Here is a 6,311-nt window from a genome sequence, read left to right as displayed (position 1 = left end):
CCTCCCGGGTTCAAGTGATTCTCCTGCCTCAGCCTCCCAAGTAGCTGGGATTACAGGTGCCCGCCACCACTCCCGGCTAATTTTCATATTTTTAGTAGAGACGGGGTTTCACCATGCTGGCCAGGCTGGTCTCAAACTCCTGGCCTCAAGTGATCTGCCCACCTTGGCCTCCCAAAGTTCTGGGATTATGAGGTGTGAGCCACCACACCCAGCCTTGAATGCTACATAATTTTTAGGAAAGGCTCTCACTGTAAGCTTCATGAAGAGTGGGTTTCTTTGGTTCACCATTAATTCCTGCACCTAGCACCCCGCACACAGTAGGTACTAACCAAATACTTGTTGAATGAATTTATGAATGAAAAGGAAGAATGTTCTTTGTCAGGCTAACGTAGGGGAATCTCAGCAAAAGCAACAAGTGGTCATCATTTGTTAAAATGTTGAACTTCATAAAGGGAAGGGATAAAGTGTGAGTTATTAAATAATGCCCGTGATATCCAGCCCGTATTCCATTAAGCCCCAGGCTAAAGGGTGAACAGTTAATTTCATAGCTGTACTAAATAGTTATATCGCATATCAGTCAAGGTGATATATGCCTCTAAATCCCTCGGAAAGCACCCAAGGGCAGAGGCCAGAAATCATTATAAGCTTGACTAGGAAAACCACTAATAAAGTGGGTCATGGAACTTTTTTTTTAATGCCAAGAAAATAATGTAATAATGGGATTGTGTCTTTCCTCGTTTCCTTTGAAAATGCTTTTAGTATTAAGATATTTTCAATCAAAGGATTTAGGAATATTCTAACAACGAAAGTTTCTGTGTTTTACATTCAGTACTTATTAAAGTGGATACTTTCTGAGTTGTATTATCAGATTAAAATCTCTATGAATCAAAAAGGAGAGAGAGGGGAGTTTATTGGGCTTTGTAAAGATATTTGCATTAGGAAGACTGACAACTACTAAAGTTTTATTTGAGGATAGTAAATGGGAAGATTTTCTGTGTGAAAATTGAATGTAGATAATAATAATGGAAGAATGTTTAATAGATAAGGCTTTAGAATTTTACAAAGAGCTTTCACTTATAATATGCAATTAAGCATATTGGAAAAGCTATTGAAAATAAAGAGCATAGTTCCACATTGTTAAAGAAATGAGGCCTGGAAGCAATATTCACAATTAATATCAGGTTAGTTCCTCATCCTCTGATTTACAGTGATTTAACAATGTAGCATGGCACACATTTTGCAAAATCCAATTGCTGATCTATTTCAGGTCAAAATGAATTGGAACACGATTAGAACTTCATCTTGGTGTTCTGACCTGAAACGAAAATGCATGTACCAGTGCTATCAAGTTTGCATTACTTCTAGGTACTACATCATGTTTCTAGGATGGTTTTTCATCATCACAGTCACTGCACCTTCCTGGCTTATCCCTTTTTATTCCTGGAAGAGGTGGAATTCCCTTTGAAGTAAAAGGAAGTTCTGCATGTGAGATAAATGTAGAATCTCATTGTGGAGGTGGTAGAATAAACAGGGGTTGGGATGAACATAGATACTATTCCAATCCTTTGTGTATTCTTTTTCTTCTATCCCAAAACTTCCTAGTGAAGTACTTTTCTATAAGTCTTCCCTACTCACCTACAAAGTGATGTGGTAAAACAAATTTTCACCTTTTAATCAAGAAAGATATTAGTTAAGAGGTGATTTAGCAATTTCCAAGGAATGTCTGATTTTCGCAAAACGTATTGGGGTAGGGATCGAATTCTTCAGTGTTTCCTTTGGGACCATGCAATAAAGATGCAGCCTTGTTAATTGGTGAACAAAGCTGATTGGCTGGGATCGCCTTGGAATACTACATTCAAATTTGGGTAATTCCCCCTAACTTAAGGTTACTGGCTTGTGCAATGTTAAATTGTAAAAACTATAGGCCGGCCGCGGTGGCTCACGCTTGTAATCCCAGCACTTTGGGAGGCCAAAGCGGGCGGATCACGAGGTCAGGAGATCGAGACCACGGTGAAACCCCGTCTCTACTAAAAATACAAAAAAAATTAGCCGGGCGTGGTGGCGGGCGCCTGTAGTCCCAGCTACTCGGAGAGGCTGAGGCAGGAGAATGGCGTGAACCCGGGAGGCGGAGCTTGCAGTGAGCCGAGATTGCGCCACTGCACTCCAGCCTGAGCGACACAGAGCGAGACTCCATCTCAAAAAAAAAAAAACAAAAAAAAGAAAAAAAAATTGTAAAAACTAAAAGAATAGAGGAAAGACTTAACAATTCATCCCCAAATGCTTTTCTACGTATTTTTAATCATATCCATGTGTACTCTAATAAGCAAGATAGACACTCATATAAATTTCTTCTCAGAGCTTCTGGGCAGATGCAGCCTGCATTAAGAAAACTCTGTATGTGAAAATCCAAATTTAACTTTTTTTTTTTTTTAAACAAAATAATGATCCCCTTGAGAGCCTGTGAGAAACCAAAGGGAAGCTATATCCATTTGGTTAGTTCTGAAGGAGTTTCTTTTTTTTTCTTTTTTTTTGAGACGGAGTCTCGCTCTGTCGCCCAAGCTGGAGTGCAGTGGCGCGGTCTCGGCTCACTGCAAGCTCCGCCTCCCGGGTTCACGCCATTCTCCTGTCTCAGCCTCTCCGAGTAGCTGGGACTACAGGCGCCCGCCACCACGCCCGGCTAATTTTTTGTATTTTTAGTAGAGAGGGGGTTTCATCGTGGTCTCGATCTCCTGACCTCGTGATCCGCCCGCCTCGGCCTCCCGAAGTGCTGGGGTTACAAGCGTGAGCCACGGCGCCTGGCAGGAATTTCTATATTTTAAATGTTTAAGGGTCTTCTGAAGGGGGAGCAGTTTGTTTTAGCTAAGGGCCTGCAGCCACAAACAGATATGTGAATTTTCTACATAACTACGGAATCTAGCACTTCTTGTAGAGCAGCACTGGTAGTTTTGGGGGCATGATGGTTATGAGAAATTTGAGAATGAGCTAGAAATAGACTTTCTGGGAAAATATGGGCTGAAAGGGATCCTCCAGCCCTTGATACTACATAACGACAGACTCATAGTCGTACTTCTTCAATGAAATGAGACAAATCTTAAGAGCACTGGAGGCTAAAAATATGATGATCTGTGGGCCATTTTACTTTTCTCTTCACAGGAGTCAGTGAAGCAAGTTCATGAGACTTGGAGGCAAGGACACCAAACCAGGGGTTTTAGCTCCTACCCATGGTACTGGTAAGTGATTAAAGAGCTGCAGCTTCACAAGAGACAGCAGGGGCAAGGCTAGGGCCATAAGATTTCGTAAGTCTTGAAGGCAGGGAAAAGGCAGCTTGCCCCTGCTTTTACTGGAAACAGCAAAATTCAAAGTCAGGAATTCCAAACTGTCAGAGGAAGGAGTGGATCATGGTTTTGTGGGGCCTGAAGCTTATGCAACTTTCAGAATACAAAATAAGGTGTAGTGTAGGGCCCTTCAAGAAATCTGTGTTAAAGAAAGGTCCTAAAGCTTATGATATGATCTATAACGTATCTTTATACCTCACTGTGTAAAGCAAAACATACATCACTGTTTTTTCTATTGACACCTTGATATAATCACTCTTGAGTAGTAGTAATAATAATAATTTATTGAGCTCTTAATTATGTGCTAAGCTCTATGTTAAAACCTTCCTGCGTTAGTTTGCTAGGGCTGTTGTAACCTAATGCCACAAATTGGGTGGCTTAAAATAACACAAATTTATTTTCTGAGCTCCGGAGGCTTAAAGACATCAACAGAGCCAAATTCCCTCCAAAATCTCTAGGGGAGGATCCTTCTTTGCCTCTTTCATTTTCTGGTAGCCTCTGGCATTCCTTGGCTTGTGGCAGCATCATTTCAGTCTTTGCCTCCATCTTCACATGGTGTTCGTCCCTGTGTGTGTTTTCTCTTTTTTTTTTTTTTTTTTTTTTGAGGAGGAGTCTCGCTCTGTCTCCCAGGCTGGAGTGCAGTGGCACGATCTCAGCTCACTGCAAGCTCCGCCTCTCGGGTTCACGCCATTCTCCGGCCTCAGCCTCCTGAGTAGCTGGAACTACAGGTGCCCGCCACTGCGCCCGGCTAATTTTTTTTGTATTTTTAGTAGAGATGGGGTTTCACCGTGGTCTCGATCTCCTGACCTCGTGATCTGCCCGCCTCAGCCTCCCGAAGTGCTGGGATTACAGGCGTCAGCCACCACGCCTGGCGGTGTGTCTTCTCTTATTAGGACACCAGTCATCTTGGATTAGGGCCTACTCTAATTCAGAATGATCTCATCTTACTTTGATTACATCTGCAAAGATCCTATTTTCCCAAATCAGGTCACATTCACAGGGACTAGGAGTTAGGAGCTCAACATACATTTTGGGAAGAGGGGAACACAATTCAACCTATTGCACTTACAGATGATTCCTTTAGTCTTCACACTAATCCTGAGAGGAAGTTACTATTATTACTCTCATTTTACAGTTGAATAAAGTGAGAGAAATGCTGTAACTTGCCTGAGGTCGCTGAGCTAGATGCATTAGTGCTGAGATTCCATAATTCCAAGCTAAGCCTGATGCCTCCTGTGTCCACACATTTAATTCTGATAGAAGTGAGTTAATCAATTTCTATCTGTCTGAAAAAAGACTGTAATTACAGCTAGAGTTTTCTTTAATGGGAATCAAGACAAGGGACTTCCTTCACCCATTTCTTAATTCTTTGAGATGTTCATGAACGACTTTAAGGACATCATTCCTTAAAGCTTGTTTGGCAGTGATATTTAAAGGTGCTATTCTAAAGTGTTTGGGGTCATTCTAAGAGTCTTATTAATCTCCTATTTAAAGACACCAAAATTTTTCCTGGCTTAGATTTCTTATATGCAAAGACTTTTTAAAAACTGTCTATAATTGGAATCGGAACAACACAGCTAGAATTTTAAAAAATGCCCGGTGGCTGTGAGTTGGTACCATGCATTTTGAGAATAGAGGAGTAATTGCTTTATTTATTATAGAAATATCTCTCATGATTTATGTTATTAAAAAACAGAGATGGTTTGATGAGTTCAGAATCAAAATGACTCACAGTCAGAAATTTTTGAGATCTTTGGAGGATTACACACCTTTATTTGCTGGGCAATAAAGGAATTCCTAGCAAGAGAAATGTCAAGTATATAGCGAAAGGGAGAATTTAGTTCTCGACCATACCACAAGTTACTTAACACCCCATAGACCTTAGTTTCTTTCTTTTTTTAATTATTATTATAATTTAAGTTCAAGGGTACATGTGCACAGTGTGCAGGTTTGATACACAGGTATGCATGTGCCATATTGATTTGCTGCATCCATCAACTCATCATTTACATTAGGTATTTCTTCTAATGCTATCCCTTCCCCAGCCTCCCACCCCCCAACGGGCCCCACTGTGTGATGTTCCCCACCCTGTTTCCAAGTGATCTCATTGTTCAATTCCCACCTAGGAGTGAGAACATGCTGGGTTTTGTTTTCTGTCCTTGTGATAGTTTGCTGAGAATGATGGTTTCTAGCTGCATCCATGTCCCTGCAAAGGACATGAACTCATCCTTTTTTATGGCTGCACAGTATTCCATGGTGCATATGTGCCACATTTTCTTAATCCAGTCTATCATTGTTGGACATTTGGGTTGGTTCCAGGTCTTTACTATTGTGAATAGTGCCGCAATAAACATACGTGTGCATGTGTCTTTTTAGTAGCATGATTTATAATCTTTGGGTATATACCCAGTAATGGGATTGCTGGGTCAAATGGCAATTCTAGTTCTAGATCCTTGAGGAATTGCCACGCTGTCTTCCACAATGGTTGAACTAATTTACCCTCCCACCAACAGTGTAAAAGTGTTCCTATTTCTCCACATCCTCTCCAGCATCTGTTGTCTCCTGACTTTTTAATGATTGCCATTCTAACTGGTGTGAGATGGTGTCTCACTGTGGTTTTGATTTGCATTTCTCTGATGACCAGTGATGATGAGCATTTTTTCATGTGTCTTTTGGCTGCATAGATATCTTTTTTTGAGAAGTGTCTGTTCATATCCTTTGCCCGCCTTTTGATGGGGCTGTTTGTTTTTTTCTCGTAAATATGTTTGGGTTCTTTGTAGATTCTGGATATTAGCCCTTTGTCAGATAGGTAGATTGCAAAAATTTTCTCCCATTCTGGAGGTTGCCTGTTCACTCTGATGGTAGTTTCTTTTGCTGTGCAGAAGCTCTTTAGTTTAATTAGATCCCGTTTGTCTATTTTGGCTTTCGTTGCCATTGCTTTTGGTGTTCTATGTCCTGAATGGCATTGCCTAGGTT

The 6,311-nt window shown here is 41.0% G+C and overlaps 1 long non-coding RNA gene across 1 annotated transcript in view; it reads left to right on the top strand.

Moving 5' to 3' along the window:
* The first annotated feature begins 3,172 nt into the window (after positions 1-3,172).
* The window catches only part of LOC129478355 (uncharacterized), a 108,464-nt gene continuing 105,325 nt past the window's right edge, over positions 3,173-6,311 (top strand). The window contains exon 1 of the long non-coding RNA XR_008656409.2: positions 3,173-3,230. This is a non-coding gene — a long non-coding RNA (uncharacterized lncRNA). The remainder of the gene's footprint in view (positions 3,231-6,311) is intronic.

The sequence above is a fragment of the Symphalangus syndactylus genome, chromosome 3 (genome assembly GCF_028878055.3).
Source record: "Symphalangus syndactylus isolate Jambi chromosome 3, NHGRI_mSymSyn1-v2.1_pri, whole genome shotgun sequence".
In the NCBI taxonomy this organism is placed as follows: Eukaryota; Metazoa; Chordata; class Mammalia; order Primates; family Hylobatidae; genus Symphalangus; species Symphalangus syndactylus.
This window is presented reverse-complemented; position numbering and strand designations above follow the sequence as displayed.